We start from the raw sequence: 16,395 nt of genomic DNA, 5'->3' as shown, positions 1-16,395 counted from the left end.
AAACCGTCTCGATCCAGGCGAGTTTGTTTGTAAACCCGGGAAGCAGCGAGCCCGGGCGGCGGCGGGGGGGCGGCTCCGCCCAAGGGGTGCGGGGTGCTCGGCGGCGGCGGGACCCGCCGGGGCTGGGGCTGAAGCTGCTGACTCAGAACAGCAATGTAGGTCATAACGAGTTTCCTTAAGTTACCTAAGTTCCAACAATTCAGCTTTTCTTTAGAGACTTCCAAAGTGCTGTTGCAACATTTCTGAACGCCGTGGCTTCTGCTGAAGCTCAGCCGCCGGCTCCGAGCCACCGGGCTGCGGCGGGGCAGCGCCCGGGGCGGGCATACCCGCGTCGGTACTTATGCCTTTTACATCTCGCTTTTATCATCCCATTTCCACCACAACCCTATTTCTTTTTCTTTACTCTTTTCTCTCAGAATGATTTAAAAAAAAAAAAAAAAGTGCCAATGCGTCGCACTACTTTTTCAGAACAGAAGCGAGAGAATTGCCTACCTACCTACTCTCTACTCACTTCAGTTCTTTCCAGGAAGGCTTATTCACGGTTCACAGTTTGGATCTGTCCTTTATTTCCACTATTTACTACTTTCCACCACCAGTCAATTTGTACAGCATCAGTTAAAAGGCTGTTAAAAGAGCTCGCTTGTGCCATGGGTTTTGTATGCAAAAAACCAATCCGATACTCAACACCGTCCGTCTTCGAACTAGGTAATTTTCGTTATTTTCTTTTTTTCCCCCCCCTTTATTATTTTCTTCTCTCTCTCTCTCTTTTTTTTTTTTTTCCCCACCCACAGCAGAATGGGCGAAGAGTAGCCGCAGTCCCCATGGAGAGCCCACGGAAGATGAGCAAGTATCGTGTTCTGTCACAAGAGCAGCGATGTGGGACGGAGATCTGGCGGCGAAGTTGTAGAGGAGAGGAAAGCCCGGCATAATGGGACGCTTCAAGAAAGGCACCACACTAATAACGGAATCTATTTTATTCTCTCGGAGCTTTCTTCAGGCATTACCTGCGCTTGCCCCTCCGCAGGGAGCTCCCCCGCAAGCAGAGACCGTGCATGGGCTGGGGCGGGGCAGGAGGGGGAGAGCTCCGAGGGAACAGTACTCTCCCCTAGAAAAATCATCATCGCGAAGGCATCTGTTGTCCGAAGCATAACTAAGGGGAGAACTCATCCGCCCATAGAACTCAAGAAAACAAGGAGCGGTGAAAAAAAACCCCAAACGTCGCCCTGTTCGACGGCTGTGTTTCTGCTGCACGCACGAATCGCCCGCGGGTTCATCACGGGTATTTTTAGGGCGATCACACAACTGGTGTCACGGTCACGCACATCTCCAGCCTCCCTCCTTCCTTCCAGCTCCTCTCTAACCCCGCGGTGACACTCCACCGGCCTGTGATAACAACGGAGGATTTTCCCGTCTAAACATAGAAAGATTTGCCAACCGAGCAGGAGTCCCGTGGATGTTTTCCCGAGCACGTTACAAGTAGCAGCACCAGCAGCTCCACGGAGCCCAGAGGCCGAAGCCGGGAGCGCTCGGCAGGCTCGGACAAGCCCGGTCCCGGCCTCCGCCCGCCCGGGGCACAGCGGCTCTGCCTCCCGGGGCGGGAGGGACGAGCCCTCGCTCTCAAAAAAAAAACCCCAAAAAACCCCAACAACAAAAAAAATCCCCAAACCCAAAAAAACAAGTTGAAAGGAAACAAACAAAACGACGACAACAACAAAAAAGAACACACTTGTTTTGTTTTGTTTTGTTTTTTCCAGGCTTGCTACCCTGCGCCGTCCCCGCCGGCAGAAAGTTTCCGCCGTCCCGCGGCACCCGAGGGCGGTGGCCGGGGCGACCGTGGGCGTTCAGGACCGGGAGAGAAACGAGGGGTGGGCAAAGTTCGGCACCCCTTTGGGAACGCGTCCCCCCAGCCTTGGTGGCGGTGGAAGGCCCTCCTCTGGTGTTTGCAGTTTTCTTTGTTTACATTCAGTTTAGAAACATTGGCCTTCGGCCAGAAAAGCGACGGTTCCCCTTCTCTTCCCCACCTCCCCCCCCTCCGCTTCTTCTCCGGCGGCGGAGAAAATACTTAAGTTTCACGACCCCTAGGTTTTAAAATGTTTTCTCCTCGGGTCCCCAGATTAACCCTTCGGCGCTACCTCGTAAAGAAAACGGAGCCGGGTGGCGCGTGCACCTGCCCTCGGAGCTCCCAGCCGAGAGGGTCGCAACAGGTTCTACCGGGAGATAGAAGGTACCGGCGAGCCGATCACCGCCCAACCGAGCGGCGGGTCCCCCCCTCCCCGTGGCCCCGCCGCTCGGCTCGGCGCGCCTCGCCTCGCCGCCCGCGGGGCGGTGCTGTGCGGCGGCAGCCGGGCGGGGAAGCGGCGCGGTTCTCTCCGCCGCCGCCGCCGCCGCTGCACCGCCCGGTTCCCCCCGTGGCCGCGGCGGCTGCAGCGGCGGCGGATGGGGGAGAACGCTGAAGTCGCTTGTACTCGCCGGGCTTGTATGTCGTCGTCGTCCCCCCCCTCCCCCCGCCCCGCCCCTCCACCCCGATATCTTCCCCCACCACCCCTCGGCGACGAGTAAGTGCCACCGCTCCGCCTTCTCCTTTTCGCAATGTTGACGCAATCTATAAATAGTGGAACAAAAGGACCAACTTCCTCGCAGCTTTGCTGAAACTGCACAAAAAAGGCAACCGGGGGGGGGACACACACGCGGTGATTTTTTTGATTTTATTTTTCTCCGGTTGAAAGGCGAATCCTCCTTCTCCCTTCCTCTCTCCCCTTCTCTCCCCTTCCCCCCCCCCCCCCCCCCGCCCCTTCGCTACTGGAAGAGCTTTTTTATTTTCCCTTGCTGCCTCCTATGCTGGCAACGTCCTGCGAGTGGCTATTTTGCTTTTGCACAGAGAGAAGAGCTTCCCCTCTCGCCCTCTCTTCTGGCAGTAAGTACCATTTAGCTCCTGCCTTTTCGGGGAGCCCGCCTGTTCGCCTACCTGCCTGCTGCCCCAGAGAGCGGGTAGCAGAGACCGGGAGCCCCGGGGAAGCGGGGGGAGGTTTGGAGGCGGTGAGGGGACAGCGCCACGGAGCGAGAGGGGATGCGCGCAGGGGCGACGGGGCGTGGGGGACCCGTGGATTTGGCCGGGGGGCCGACCGGTGAAATAAGGTGATCGGGAGAGGGGACGGCTGCTGCCGCCCGCCGAACAAAAGCTGACGCTGATATTAAACGGGCTTTTGTTAGCGGGAAGTGAGTGTGCGTGCGTGCGTGTGTGTGTGCGGGGGGGACACCCCGCCCGCAGCAAGTTGCCGTGCGGCGGAGGGCACCTCAGACTTGTTTACCGCTCGGCGCGGCGCACACTGGCGTGTTTATCCTGCACACACGGCGCGGGGCTCCCCTCCTCCCCCCAGCCCCATCCCTCCCCCGTGCCCCGGGGAGGGGAGGGATGAGCGGAGCGGGGTTTAAAGCGGGGGGTGGGGGGGTGCTCCGTCAGGAGATGCTGATACGATCACGCGTAAAACAACCACCCCCCTCCGGTTTGCAAGTCGGATCGGTGCAAGCGCAGGCAGTCACTGGCCGGAGGGAGAATTACATCATCCCCTACTCCAGTGATGCTACCTTTCGAGCCGCCACCATGCGCGCCGGGAAACAACCAGGGGCGCGCCTCACACCCCCCCGGCCGGCCCGGTGCCACCCTGGGGGCGGCGGGGGGGAGCTGGGGGGCGGGGAGGCGCGTCCCCGCGTCACTCACACACGCACACGCCCGCCCGAGTGTTTACAGCGCTCACACAGGCGTATTGTGACGTCGCCTGAGTGACAGCCCGCCGCGCCAACGGGGGGGGGCGCGGCCCCCCGACGCCACGGCAGAGCACGGGTGTCCCGCCCGCCCGGCCCCCCCGCGCCCCGCGGGACCGGCGCCGTGAGTGGCTCCGCGGGGCGCGGCGGCGGCGGCGGCTGCAGGGCCCCGCCGAGCCCAGGACCAAACGCTTCCAAAGTTAAATCCAACTTACACGCTGCAGTACCAGCGTGGCTTACGCGATGCCGACCAGTTTGAGTTTATGACGTTTTATGACGTTTCAAGAGCACACTGTACGCTCGAGAGGGGATCGCTCGTGAGAAAGGAGAGGTGTATTTGTAAGCGGGGTGTGTCTGTGAAGTTACACCGCTCCCTCCGGGAGCGAGCGGGGACGCAGGGGCCGGTCTCTTGCCGGGGAACATGGTCCTGATGGGACTTTGGCACAGTAGAAGCTATCATATTGATGGCCCTGGACACTCCATTGTCCAGCGTGCACAATAAAAATATTACCTTTTTTTTTTTTTTTAAGGGATATAGACTTAAGTACCGAGGACGAAATCTGAATTTCACACATCGTATGCTTTCCCCAGTGTTACAAGTGTAATGTTATAGGGTTAGAAACTTGCTGCAATATGCTACTGTGTTGGGAAAAAGTGTCTGTGGGGTTTACCCCGTCTGTGAAAATATTGAAGCAGTACTTACCCACTGCAAAGTCAGTAAAACTGTATCACACTAAAACCAACAAAAAGTGCTTCACAAACTGATATTTGTCAAGGATTGTCTGCCAGAATGCAGCAGTGTAAAAATTATTAGCAAAACACCAGCATTTACTTGCTGCAAATTCAAGTAACCATGAAGCCCTGTTTAATAGTACACACAGTTTTTAATGTGTTAATGGTTTGGGTTTCTTCAAAGCGTATTACTTTTTTAAGTCTGGGTGTTTCTATTTGTGCAGAAAATAGACTGAGAAGCTTTGAGCTCCTACTGTTACAAAAGTTAAAAGGAAACAAAGTTGAGCTGCTAAGTCGGCAGTCTGGAATGAGTCAATAGTATCTCCTTTGTCCTGCTAGCTTTCTCTGCTGTGGTGTAGCTTTGCTCTATTTCCTCTGCAAAAGCAAATGAGCATTTCTACCCTCAGCATATTTAATAGACTTTATAGAACTCCTGGCTTCTTAATATTGTAAACTACCAGTAATATTCCAATGCATCTGCCTTTACCAGCTATATGCAACAGTTGATACCATCAATGACAGTGTGCTCACTCCTTCAACCACACACATTTTCCATTATCTATAATTAATAGAGCAAATTATTCTTGTTTTGTTGTAGTAAGCCTTCATAAGGGAACAAATATGCCTTTTTAAAGTACTCCATCATCTCTTGGGTTTTTGGTTGGTTTGATTTTGTTTAAATTAAAAAAAATAAGAAAAATAAAAACAAAACCAAAATGATTGGGCTGGAGACACAAAGGAGATGTAAATAACTCCCCTCTTCATTTACTTGGGGATTCCCTGGGAGTCTCAGAGGGCAAGGAGGTAACATAGCTGGCTTTTACAACAGGATGACAGGTCCTGACACAGGGTCACAGAGAATCTATGCTTGGCTAGCCCTGTGCTCCAGTTTTGTTTAGCTGGTAGCTAGTCCCTTGAGGGATCAATGTCAGCTTAAGCATGCTAACTTCTACAGGTAATGGGCTGGCCAGTGACAGAGAGTTGTGACTGGCTCCTCCAGGGCTCCTAACTTCTGCTGCACTTGGAGCTTGAGTGCTGCTGCTACGCTGCTTCTGTGGCTCTGCAGCTTGTCACAGAGAGAATTAAAGCAGCAACAGTATAAAGCAAGCCCAAACACTGCCTGTTCTCTGAAAATAAAAGGTGGCTAGATGTATTAGGTGGATTGGAAAAGCAGCTTGGGTATGCCTGGCTTAAAGACTGAGGCACAGAAACTGGAACCAATTCACATCACCATGAACTAAGTTTCTGTGTACCTCAAACCCACTTTGCCCTTAAATTCTGGCCTTGAATTGGTATTAGTTTTTCCACAGATCTGTCACACTCCCAGAGATGATAAACAAATGTCAATTCAATATCCCACACATAAAGGTATTAGATATCAATATACTTTCTCTGTATTACATAAGTACATCTTAAATTAAGCAATTAAGGAACAAGGTGTATATATATATATATATATGTGTGTGTGTGTGTGTATGTATGTGTATGTACGTGTAGGTATATGGCCACACACATACACACCTCCTCACACTGACAGTCCTTTCTGGTTTAACTATCAAAACCCATTGGAGATTAGAGTTGGATTACTAGAGTTCAAAGGAAAGTGAATTTGTATTAACTCACCAGATATTTCAATATGTACAGTATATAGTTTTTATTCAGTTTTACGTTACAGTATGAAGGCTTTTTAAGTTTGCAAGATCAAGATAAATTTTTTTTGTTTATAAAAATAAGGTTTGTTTGTTATTAATTTATCTAATCTGTTTTTCTTTTGATACTTGAAGTACATAAATGAGTAATTTAGCACATGATTATCTGAATGACCCTTCCTTTCCTTTTTTCACACTTGAAAAAGATTATCAGTTAACTCCTCCTGTATTACTGTATATGTGACCAGTCTGTCTGTACCATTTGGTGTCTGATACTTTTTAATTTTTTTGTAGTCTAATTCTGTACATAAGATCCCAGGTCTTTTTTTTTTTTTTAATGCAGACCTATAATTCCTAATGATAACAAGCAGTTTTCTCTGATCACCATAAAGGCCTATGCTATGGATTTCCACTGCTTTCGTTTAAAACTCTAGACACATTTCTATCTTTTCATTTGTAAAGGGTGTTATTAACTTACATTTGGAAATTTGACTGATTCAGACAGCACAGTCTTCCTGGTTCTGCAAGCAGGCAGTTCCAGTGTTTCAGCTTTTGCACAGTAGCACTTTAACAAGCAGCAGCCATGCATATCTAACAAGACTGCAAGTCCAGTTACTGCTTTTTAGAAGCCTCTACCCAGCTCTTATATTATCCAAAATGTCTATTTTATGTTGTTGTGGCCGTATGACAATACTACTAACAGCAGGAAAGTGCCATAGTTATTTACAATGGATAAGATATACAGGGGGAGAAAAAAAGTTTTAAAAAATGGAGCCTGAGGCACAGGAAGAAAGCAGAACAGCTCCAGCTATCCTTTTATAGTAACTGGTGTTTTATGGTAAGTGGTTAAGAAAGGAAAACTCTCTCTTCCTTCCAGCTGCTAGCCAGTGATGGCATGATACGTCTAACTGAAGACTGATAGCATTCTCGGATAAACCCTTATGCAGGTTTCATTTCTAATGTCTGGAAACAAGCACTATTGCTTTCCTCAGTTCCTTCTCTTGAGCCTACTTTTAGATTCTGGGTCTTACCCTCTAGCTATATTGATGGATGTCTAACAGAAGAGTTTTCAAGATTGGCATTAATGCTTCATAAAAAGTAATACATTCTTATGAATATTTTAAAGTACTGTAGTAGTTTTCATAAGTATTTTCTACACATACAGTTAGCATTCTGAATACCACATGTGTATAGATTATATTAGCTAGTGAGGGCATCACTTCAAAATAGGTACATAATGTGTACACGACATACACCTAGCACAGACTAAAAAAGTGTTCTTAGCATGGATTACAGATACAAATAAATACTTCGTAAAAGATGAATGGAAACTAGGAAATCAGTAGTAGTTCATCAGATGAGAAATATGCCTTTAGACTCCACAAAGAAGTAAAAAATAAATATGTTGAAAAGTAGGCAGCACTAGCTAGAAAAACAGAATACTGAGACCACTGTACTGTTTAAGGACCCTTAGTATCCTTATTTCTGTCTGAGTGCGGTATTGCGTGAACATCCTTTTTTATAAAACAATAAATTTCACAAAGATTCCACTGTATGGTGGTGTACTGATTGGCTGTCACAACTACTGACTAAATATTAGTTTTGATAGCCTTTCTAAGTTAAATCTATAAACTCCTATATCTGGATAACTTTTAAAACCCTACACACGAGTGAAGCTCTTAACAAAACAATTTCCTGACTTACACATTGGCCATCCTTGTTTTCAAAGATTTGTTTAGCAATTTACCTTAGTTTGCCAATTTTACTTTTATTAGTTAGACAGAGAAAAATTAGATGGTCTCTTTTGATTTGAAGCGTATTTCATCTTAGTTTTATGACACTAAGGAGAGCGATAAACACTGCAGGCTAACTGGAAGGAGTTCCACATTAGTGCAATCACTTCAGTTTCGTAACTCCTACGGATTTTTATCCCTTACAAGCAATGATTTACATACCATTGAGGGAAAATGAAAATGAGGGGGAATCTCATTATGACACTGCAAAGTGTACTTAGTTTCTCCTAACACAGACTAGATTAAACCTGGCCTATGTCACAAGAGATCTGAAGGGTGAGAGTGAAGGGTCCTTTCTCATAATAGTCATACACAATTAATGCTCTCTTCGCTCCATAGAGAAAACCAGACCCAAAATGAGAAGGAGGATATGGGCTACTGTTCTTTCACCTTCGCTCCCCACCCCCACCCTCTGAGCTGTAAAGAAAGGATCAGGTTGCACTATTTTAAAAGCTGGTGCAGTACACACACTTCCTCAGTATATTGGCAAGCAGTGGGAGAAAATCTCTCTCAGAGCTCCCTGCAGGAGCTCCTACTGCTTCATAACATCCTTTACTCAAGACTGTGACTTCTCAACAGAGCTGAGTCTTCACTAAAATGATGAAAACTTCTCCCTTAAACATACAATATTTTTAGGGACAATCACAAATGTGCTGGTTTGGACAAATTTGGAGGAAAAAAACAACAAACAACAAGATTATTGAAATAACTTACCTTTGACACGTGGCTTTGAAAGCTTCACGCTTGACACAAATCATAAAAATCAAACTATCACAACAGCTCAGCACTACAGGTAAAGTAGACCTGTAAATAAAATAAAAGAGAAGTTAAGAAACTTACCATAATTTCCTGAATATGCTTAAATAAACAGGATTGATTAACACATTAAAGAATATAATTGCTCTTTCATCCTACCGTCTGAGCAGATTGCTAGTTACTGTTCCTACAGACGCTTTAAGTTAAATCACACTGCCAATGTTAAATCTATACCAAAGTGGAAGATGGATGGTGTTTAGTCCAAAGTTTGGAACAGGAGTTTAAACAAGGGCCATAATCCTGTCCTTGACACAGAATTTCACCAATGGCTTTTCCATTCTAAGACAGGGACAGTTAAAACTGTCCTACATCTCACTGAATCTGAGAGATAAAATAATGCTTACAGGATGTGCCAATGCTACACATACCAGGGTTATAAAAGTTGAAAATAACCTAAGATCTGAAATTAGTGTTTAGCAACATTTTGTTTACCTGTGCATTTCTCTTTTTCAAAATATAAAATTCACAGTTCCCAAGGCAAGGTGCCTAGCTAGCAATGCCTAATGAATGTTGAAAGGCTAATCCAACTATGAAGATCTCTCTTCAGAGGAGTTCTCATGCCATATCATATCTTCACATAAAAAAAAGAAACCCAAAATTATGGTGATTGAAATTCTCACCAGTCTTCCACTCTTCACATTAGATATGAAGAGCTGCCTGAGAAAGGGCACTAAAAGCCTCATCTCTCACCCAGGGATCCTCCTGCGGGAACTGTGGAAGGAAGCCATAAGCTGCCTCCTGTTGGAAGTTTCACCTTGGGCAAGTTTCACATTGGGAGAAAAAGTCTGCACAAAGCACTGCAAAAATGCTGGGCTGAGCCAGTGGCACTCAGAGGCTAGAAGAGCTATGTCAAGTGGCCTAACAGTGAGAAGGAATAAATCCTGTTTAATCTTGCCTCAGCCACTATTACCTGAGCTCTGAGAGTTTTAAAGGAACAAAATCTCATTCCAGGCTTAAAAGAAGCTTGAGGTCTATAGATAAAAAGCTGTGTACAACAATTGTAGCTGTTAATAATGCACAATTTCAACATGCAGACTGGGAGATATTTCATTTGAAAGCAAGAATGAAAATAATGACATGTTGTGTCATATGACGACAAATTTACAAGTAATAGCCAAACTATCCTTTTCTCATGCATAAGAGTCATCATTCTGGAGGGAGAGCCTGCTGAAGATATGGAAGAGGCAGGTGAAAATGTAAGGAAAGATAAGAAGTTTAATGGAAGATGCTGATCTGGATGACTGAAGTCTTAATCAAATAAGAAAGCAGTCTCCTATTTACTTTCTGATGCTGTGTAAATGAGTGAATCAAAGCCCACACATTCTCTTGCAAATCATGTCACAAGGATTCTACATCTCTATGCCCCTGAGGTCAGGAATGACCATGTACTGACCCCTGACAGACTCCTGCCGCCTTTCCTCTAATACACCTCCCTAACCACTTGAGCCCCTGTGAGTGCTGTACGTTGCATGCTTCATACCTTTCCTTTCTTTTATTTTAGCAATCTATACGCCACAAAATTTTCCTATAATCTTGTGTGTTTCTCTACAGCCTTTCTTGTATTGAGAACTTTCTCAATACTTAAGCAGATGTGTTAAGGAATAAGGAAAAACATAAAAAGATAAGATTATTTCAGGGAGAGACTCAGCAACTTTTCAGAAAAAGGAATAGTGTATTTCAAATAAATTAAGATTGTTTTCAACTGGAAGAGGCTCATGTTTATGAGCCCTCTGCTGAAAGGGGAGGAAACTGTAACTGTAGACAGTAGTTCAAAAGGAAGTTCTGTCCAGACCAAAAAAATTAACTTCTTCTTACAGAGTATAAAATATGTAATTAATGCTGAACTCCTGCATATGCCTTAAATACTGAACCATGAGTGTGGATTGCTCTTTAAAGTGTCCAACAGCCTTAATGCTAAAACCTATACAGGGAAATAGTTATGACCATAGCATTCACCAAGCACAAAACTGAGATATTCTTTCATTGAAACTCCTCCAGCTCTAACAAAGAGAGCATTCAAAAAAAAAAAAAAAAAACCAACAAAACCACAAACCAAAAAAACAACCATTCCAAAGACCACTGTAGATGCTGGACATAGACTTAGTCTTGAGCTAAAGACAGACATCTGCTAGCCAAAAGGAGTAATTCGGATAAAGGAGAGACTTTCAAGTTTCAGCCCTCTAGTTTGAACTTATCTATGTTTTCACACATCAGTAGGTTCAGTGGAGTTAGAAATATCCAGGATGTGTAATGAAAACAATCTATATCAGTGGATACAGTATGAACATGATAACGTATGTTTTCCAAGCCTAGAGCAATTGTCAAGCAATTACTATTTGTCAAGGCAACACACTTGATAGTCAGGGTCATCTAACCCTAGGTCATCTCCTTCTACCTTGTGGAGAGGCAGGTCTCAGTAACTCAGCTGCCCAGCTTTCTTCAATTTGCTCTGAACCCAAGTTGCAGATGCAGGTTTCCCTCACTGCACGCAGCCAGAGAGCTGAGGGAGGCGGTGGTGACAAGGGCTCAGCTTCTGCCCCGGGATGGCTCAAACAGGCAACAGCTGCTGGGGTTTTGTTCCGAGGGAAGGAGGGCCTGCGCGGGTCAGAGGGGACTCCTGGACAACTGATTATTAACCAGGGCTTTCTAAAGCACTTGCAAGGCCCATATTGTGTTTGTTTAGGACCCAGAACTACAAGTGCATGTTATCAGCAGACTGGGTGAATTGGTTTGTGTCTCTTGAGTTCAATTATCAATTCTAGTTCCCTTTTAAAGCAGAAAAGAGAAAAGCCTTGTCTTACACAGCCTATTTTGGTCCTTCCTTTTTATTCTTTCATTTTAAAGACCCTTATTAAATTAAATATATCCTTTTTATAAAATATGGTTCTTTTTGCTATCTAGATTGTGATTTCATGCCTGCACAATTTTTATTTAATCATCTATATAACAAACTTCTTATTCTTAATTTTTACATTTCATGATAGAAAATTTAATGGGCTTCTCTTTACCATGACTGTCTTCCAATTATAATTTATAAAAGTGTGCATGTGGATGGAAAATGGAATTCAATTAAAATGTAGCAAAAGAACCCATCTTTTTTTTTTTTTTTTGGTTAAATTAAATAGCTATAAATGTACATAACATGTAAGAAAAAAAAGTTATCAGAACATACCATATTGAAAATTGATTTATTCAACAAGGATGAATCACTGCAAGTTGGTGAACTTAAGTGATTGTTTCTGGTTAGCATGACCTTAAAGACTTTACAACTAGTACATCTCATCCTCTTACAGCTTTCATTCATGGACCTAATGAGAAAAAATGAAATTACCTGCTTTTTCATCTCCCAGTGGATTTTTCAATTTTGAACATACTAGTCATTAATATAAAGTAGATTAATACATTAAAAGAGAAAAAGAAAAGTTATCAGAAGCTGGTTCCACATTCTGTAGGTTATAATTCCAAATGCTCTGCCAGTGACTTCCAGCCCTTCTGTTGTTTGACTTTATCTAAAACTTTGGCATAAAAAAAATGTGTGGCATGATATTTTTATTGTGTTATTTTAAAACACTACAGTAAATTTAATTAAACCTTAATACTGGCTGCCCTACTTTCATAATTAATTTTAAGTGGTCTTGTTAAAAAAATAAACTTTTAATTTAAAGAAAGCATACATAGAGAACTCATTAAATACATATTAATCGTTTCAGGAGGCCACACAAGTAACAGAAAACAGTAATTCCCTCCTTTCTCTTATAGCCATTTAGATGGTGGTATGTTCAAACCAGAATGGGTCTGCTGGTGTACATACAAAGCTAAAGAGGCACAGAGGTTTGCTTTCATTTCTCAGCACCTGAGGCATTAGAAGTAAGAAGCCAAACAGGATAGGCTTTGTCTTTAATGCACTGGCTGTTCAGGCGCAGGTTTACCAGCAGCAGGAGGGAAAGAGTGAAAGGATGCTATGAAGAGCTCTAGATCCTTCCCTGTTCCTGAATCCATTCTCCTCCTCATCAAGCTATAGCTGCACCTATGCCTACCTACTGAAAACTGAATGGACTTTGGGCTAGCCAGGGAAGTGAACACAAGAACTGACCATCTTAATCTCTGCTAAAAATAGAGACTTCCCATTAAACTTCCTTGTCCTTGCAAAGTGACTTATAAGGATAAACCTACTGTCATGACAACTTCCCAAGTTTAAAGGAAGAGAAGGAAACTTATTTCTGAGACTTTCCTAAGGCTGTGATCCTGGCTTGCTGCATTTTGGAATATGACTTACAGATTTGGTATCACAGATCTGTGGATCTGATCTATTCACTTAAGAAGGATCAGAATGAAATTCCTCCTCCTTCAAAATTACTGTGATGGAAACAACACTATCCCATGGATTTTCTATTAATTTTCTTGCTCTTTTCTTTGGCATATTTCCTCAAATCAAAGATTTCTTCTCTGTAATAAGAATCTGAAGGCCAGTATAAGGAACAAGAAAAGTCACTACTCAAAATTACAATGGTAGCAACAAGTTTCTAGAGAGATAAAGATGAATAAAGTTTGATTTAAGAAAGGGCAAGATTACATGACCAAAAAAAGAGAAGAGGTAGAAGCATTTCATTAACATATGTTATAAAATCTTCGAAATATTACAGACATTGAAGTTAGCAAAGCTGAGAGTGCAGTAAAAGGAACGAGAATGGCAAAGGTTGACTCTAGGTGATTGAATTTAAAGAGGGGAAAGTCCTGAAAGTATTTTGTTTCACTTTTGCAAAGACTGTGAGGAGGTCATGAATCATAAACAAACTTTGCTTTAAGAATACTAGAAAGGTCAGACTGGTTCAGGCCAGGCATCCACTTGGCCCATTTACCTATCTCCAACAGCTGACATAAGCCAATTCTTATCCAAGTATTCTCTCAGTGAACAGCAAGACCAGGACAAGCACATTTGATAATGCCCATAGATTCCAGCATCCAACTTTGTTTTAGCTTGGACAGTTTCCTGAACCTGATGTGGTTTGTCCAGTCACTGACCTTCACTAGATATCTCTTCCAGGGCCTTGTGCAGTCTCTCCTTAGATTGTTGTGAACTTCTTTAATCCATACTGTCTTTAGTCAAAGAATGTTGTGAGTATAATACCCATGAACATATAAATTAATATAATTTATTGTATTATTTGCTTTGAACATGCCTACTGCTAGTGTCTGATGCACCCTTATTTTTTTGTTAATAGAGAAGGTGAAAAGTTGATCCCTGTCCATCCTTCTTGTTTGTGACTTTAAAAAATTTATTTATTTATTGCTGTTTTGAAAAAGCAAATTTTGCTGTTTGTTAGAGGGGTGCTGTAGTTACAGTCTCTGAAGAAGACTGCATCGCCCCAGGGCTGGAAATCTATTTCTTCTTAGCTCTGCCAATCAACCACCAGTCTGCCTGCTATCTGTGGCAGATGCTGAAGCTGCTATTGCAAAGAAGTCCTTCCAAGATCCTGGGGAACTGGAAGCTTAGATGAGCACATTCTGAGAGAGCCATTCTTTTCCACTGTTAGGGAAGATGCATTAGAGGAAAAGATGCAGTCATGCATATTGTGCTCTTAAAACCCTGCTGGTCTTTCTGCAAGCAGAATCTAAAAGAATAGTAGGGAGTGGAAATAAAGAGAAGAAAATCTGCCAATCCACAGAAATCAACCCCGTTCCAAGAGAACTACTTGCTAATAACTAAAGCCCAAGGAAGCAATGTAAACTTTATCTAAAATCTGAAGCAGAAAACTGAAGCTAAAGTAGTTCAAGCCTCCTCTAAAGGAGGCGGGCATTGTTTCTAGAGTAGACCTCAAGTGGGCACAGTTACCATCATAATAAAAACAGCAGAAGCTTGTGAGAGTTTCCTATTATTTCAGTAGGAGATTCATAACTCATGCAGTACACTCCCATTTTCCCTGTCATGTGTTTTACAAGACACACAAATATTTCTCAGGCAGACAGAAAAGCACAGTTTCTATTAGTAAAAAATTATACAGACAGGTAAGACAGGTCTCCACTGTTAAGTAAAAATATAAACAAAATCCTTTCCTAAATCTTACCGCAAGTTGAGGTATATTGTATCGCTGTACAGAAGAAGATAAGGAGCTATTGCAGAAAAATGCACTTTCAGAGAAATTATGTAAACTCCACTTAGTGTCAAAGTTATTAAACAGTCCTGTACTATTGAAGTAGAGGAGATTAAGGGAGACTGGCCATGCCAGGATACTCAAACAGAAAGTCTTTCATTCGGGTTTGTGAGTAACTCTAGTTAAAGTAACTCTATTTGACACAAAATGATCTGTACTGTTGCAAAATAGTTTCTGTCAGCAGATTTCACCCAGGCAACGCCCTGTCTATCAGCTATACTCATACCGGGTTTGGCTGCAGGATCTCATTAGTATTTCAGAAGAGTATGTCTGGCTAAGCAGGTAAAGAGAATGTACTGAAAGTTTCACAAGATACAAAGATTAAAAAAAAAGGCACACAAAGCCCATGTTATAAACAGGTAAACAAAACATTTCGTCAGGAGCTCTCAGCATCCCTTTAGTTAGAACAGGACACCTATTTGTATCTGTTATGAACAAGCACACATTTAGAAGTCCCCATTTGAAAAATGTGACTCTGGAAGACAAGTCAGTGCTATTGACTCCCTGCTATGATGGCTAGATATGTTGAAGGTTGGAAAGGCTCAAGGCTCTAATGTTATCAGCTCTAATCCCAAATGTTTCCTGCTTCTGACTGGCTTAACTTAGAGCTGTGTGTCACATAAAAGTTCCTGAGGATGGTCTTTCGCCTCACTGGCTTGTTGACAAAAATACATGATTAATTATCACGTTGACTATTTGCACTTGTTTGGGAAGTCCCTGAAAAACAAACCCAAATTTATTTATTGTTCAAGGCAGAGAATACTGACTCTGAAATATTTATATGAAGAGAAGGCATCTCCTGAACAACACAAAGATTTTGAATGTGAGCAAATCCCTGTCTCTGAATAGATCTGTCACCCAGACCTTTCGTACTGCAACATATGAAGGCGACACTGTAATGAGTATTTTTCATTCAAAGTTTGATGAGGAGAGGACTTCTTTGGGTACAACAGACATCTGATGCAGCAAGCACCAGGTCATTGCAAGGCTGTGCTTTCAGAATGTAGATTAATTACAAAACGTTTTGAGAGAGACTATAAATGCTGAGATATTTTTACTGATCTGGAAAGATGACCTAGAGGCTGATTTAATTGACCTGTTGCTGTCTACAATCTCTCCTCTGGGAAGTAAAAAGCTCTTGATAATAGGATGTATAACAGTAAAACCATACCAAATGTTTTAAATTGAGATTGTTTTTGTAAGTCTGAGAATTGTTGATCTTAGAGTTTTAGACCTGTGTGAACTGAATCAACGATCTGTTGTGGTACTACACCTCAATGCTTTATCTTCTGAAGCAGGCTGTGGTGATGGCTACTTTTTCTGGGAGAAGGCAGGGTGAACACTAAGTCAACAGAAAATTCCTGCTTGGTTCATGACAAAGACTCAAGGGTAGCACTCTGTAATGTAATCCAGAGTTCCTATGAGGAATCTAATGTCTTTCCTCTGCTGCATGGATCCCTATGTAAAAATAGACATCTTGCAGGCTGGCAG

The 16,395-nt window shown here is 43.4% G+C and overlaps 2 long non-coding RNA genes across 30 annotated transcripts in view; one reads left to right on the top strand and one right to left on the bottom strand.

Annotated features, from left to right (window-relative positions):
• The window catches only part of LOC121657877, a 91,426-nt gene that overhangs the window by 37,702 nt on the left and 37,329 nt on the right, over positions 1-16,395 (bottom strand). For all 28 annotated transcript variants that reach the window (XR_006013748.1, XR_006013753.1, XR_006013756.1 and 25 more), the window contains one exon: positions 8,651-8,740. This is a non-coding gene — a long non-coding RNA (uncharacterized LOC121657877). The remainder of the gene's footprint in view (positions 1-8,650; positions 8,741-16,395) is intronic.
• Positions 2,765-16,395, top strand: part of LOC121657879 — a 109,279-nt gene continuing 95,648 nt past the window's right edge. For both annotated transcript variants that reach the window (XR_006013778.1, XR_006013777.1), the window contains exon 1: positions 2,765-2,914. This is a non-coding gene — a long non-coding RNA (uncharacterized LOC121657879). The remainder of the gene's footprint in view (positions 2,915-16,395) is intronic.

The sequence above is a fragment of the Corvus kubaryi genome, unplaced genomic scaffold (assembly GCF_017639235.1).
Source record: "Corvus kubaryi isolate FWS band 111438036 unplaced genomic scaffold, C.kubaryi_AGA036_p1.0 split1-65, whole genome shotgun sequence".
Classification (NCBI taxonomy): Eukaryota; Metazoa; Chordata; class Aves; order Passeriformes; family Corvidae; genus Corvus; species Corvus kubaryi.
The sequence above is the reverse complement of the archived record's forward strand: the minus strand, read 5'-3'. Positions and strand labels throughout refer to the sequence as shown.